The sequence below is a fragment of the Penaeus vannamei genome, chromosome 22 (genome assembly GCF_042767895.1).
Source record: "Penaeus vannamei isolate JL-2024 chromosome 22, ASM4276789v1, whole genome shotgun sequence".
In the NCBI taxonomy this organism is placed as follows: domain Eukaryota; kingdom Metazoa; phylum Arthropoda; class Malacostraca; order Decapoda; family Penaeidae; genus Penaeus; species Penaeus vannamei.
The window spans coordinates 1058051-1060550 of NC_091570.1; the positions used below are offsets into that span (position 1 = coordinate 1058051).

The 2500-nt window shown below is 39.7% G+C and overlaps 1 protein-coding gene across 2 annotated transcripts in view; it reads left to right on the plus strand.

Moving 5' to 3' along the window:
* Window positions 1-2500, plus strand: part of LOC113821126 (CAP-Gly domain-containing linker protein 1) — a gene marked incomplete in the record, with an annotated part of 289710 nt that overhangs the window by 143623 nt on the left and 143587 nt on the right. For both annotated transcript variants that reach the window (XM_070136378.1, XM_070136377.1), the window contains 1 exon segment: window positions 2256-2500. This exon segment is cut by the window's right edge and continues 290 nt beyond it.

The window sequence follows — 2500 nt, forward strand, 5'->3', positions numbered from 1 at the left end:
TACCAGCAGAAGAGCAGGTGGGCGGAGTCTAGCATGAATACGCCCACGGGAGTCCTGTCTCGGGTTTCGCTCTGATTGGGCGTAAGAAGTCCAGGGCAAGTCCTAAGTGAGTCAGGGGCGCTCGTAACAGGCAGCGACTACACAGACGCGTTACGTAATATGCTTGAATGTGGATCAGTTGCGCCAAAGATGTTTTGTTTATGCTGTGCAAACAGCGCGTAAGGCCTTTGCAAATAAGGGAGGATTGCAGTGCATGGTTCTGGATGGCGCGTAAAGAGGAATGGCGTAGATCTTGGTTGCTTTACTCGTACGCGAAATGTGAGATTGTAAAAACAAGTCAGCAATGAAGATTTGATATGAATTTGTACACAGTTGATGAGTTGAATGGTATGGATTTTGTAATTATGGATTCATGGCTTGTGTATTTGTAACTGCATTTCGCTTATTCATTTATTTACGGTTATTTTCTTATATTTATAGTCGTTTATTTTTAAAATGAATTGGAAAATGTTTAAATGCATATTGGTATACAGGGGATTTATTAATGTACAGATACATACGAACATACAGTCATATATACAATGAATTTCTCAAGACGCACTCCCTTGCTCGCTACTGTAGGTTAAAAAATACCTGTACAAGGTGTACGCGAACCTTAACGACACGACGAAGCACAAGACAGTGAAATGTCAGAGGCTGAGTGGTTCGGCTGTTATGAGGCAGCCACAGCCGGTCATTAGCCATAGCCGGGCACGCCAGTCCACGGCAGCTGATGATTGAAGGCGTGCGGGAAGCAGCGGGCTCTGCATCGGCCACTTTGCTGCTGTAGATGTTGTTGTTGTTCGTTATGTTGTTTTTGTTATTGTTATTATTATTAGTAGTAGTAGTGATTTACATTTATATGCTTAATAGCAATTCTTACGCGCGCACACACACACACACACACACACACACACACACACACACACACACACACACACACACACACACACACACACACACACACACACACACACACACACACAGCATACATATTGCGTAATTTCATGCCATGTTGCACAAGGCGAGTCGACGTCCGCATATGAGGTGCATCCTATGCATCTCACGCACTGCTTCTTAATGTCAACTTTAATTATGCCATAAGTCACAGGGCTGCACTGATTTTACCTCCCAAGATCTTTCCCGACTGCAATCGTGCAAAAATATTTAGTTTTTCTCTTCTAGATAAAGAGAAAAGGTACAGGGGAAAAGTCTTCAGACATTTTCCAAGCCGCGAAAAAAAATCTTGACGGAGATGGATTTCCCGCGCAGCAGAACAAGAGAAGATCGTGTGCGCTGTAACGCCATCTTGGCCAAACAGCATTTAGGGGTGTTTAAACGCGCAAATGCAACAACCTCTGTTTGCTTTCTCCACTCTGTCGACCCCAGGAATATATATTTACACCAAATGGGATTTACATTTTGTCCCAGACCGTGACGCGTGCGTGGCCCTCTGGCGGCGTCACGAGCAACCATTTTTCCCGCCAACGCATTCATCATATTTTAACATTACACACGAGCGAAACCTCATTAAGGGGAGACGGACATACTAACTAATTACTCCGCTTTTATTTATTTGCTCAAGAGATGTCGACACAGTGTGTTTGTTTGTTTTTACCATCAGGTTTAATTAGCGTCGCGATCTGCGGATGATAGAGTGCGTGTGACGTGTCGTTGGCTTTCTTTTGATTTAAGTTGTTTATCATCTGTTTGACTTAAAAAAAAAATGTTGCATACTGTAACCCCCTCCCCCCAAGAAAGAATAAATGGAGAAACAAGGAGAAAATGATCAGGATTGATTTTTTTAAAATGTCATGCGTGAATTGCATAATATCAGCTTAACAACTATAGTTATGCATATATGAGAGGTTATCTAAAAGCACAGACTATAAATCGAGTACATTGTGCCATTTGTCAGTGTCACTTTGGCTCCTCTTTGGTGTACATCTCCTGCATTCTGGTTTAGTTTGTTTAACTAGCTGTTAAAAAGGGCATTTTTGACAGTCAAATAAATAAGGTATTTCTAATAGATTTATTCAGCCCCCCCATCTCTCTCTTTGCATTAGTCTTACAACATATAATTATGATTATTATATACCAGATTCTCGGAACATTTTATGAACAATTGAAACTGAGCAATAGGCACAAATACTTCGTTTATTTATTTCATAAAATGTACAGCATATACTAATGCATTTTTGTTTTTCTTCCCGCAGGACGACCAGAAGAAAACGTGACTAAAGCAAAACTCTGAGAAGATTAAAGTGAAGGGCAAATACACGATATAAATGAAAAATTGATATATGTAAAAATATAAAAAGAAGGGAAGACTAAGAAAAAGAATATTATCTGAAATAACTACATATATCACGTGGCAGTGAAGTGATAGCAGCGTAATATATTAAGTATATATATAGTAAATTATATATATATATATGAATATAATTGATTAAAAAAACTT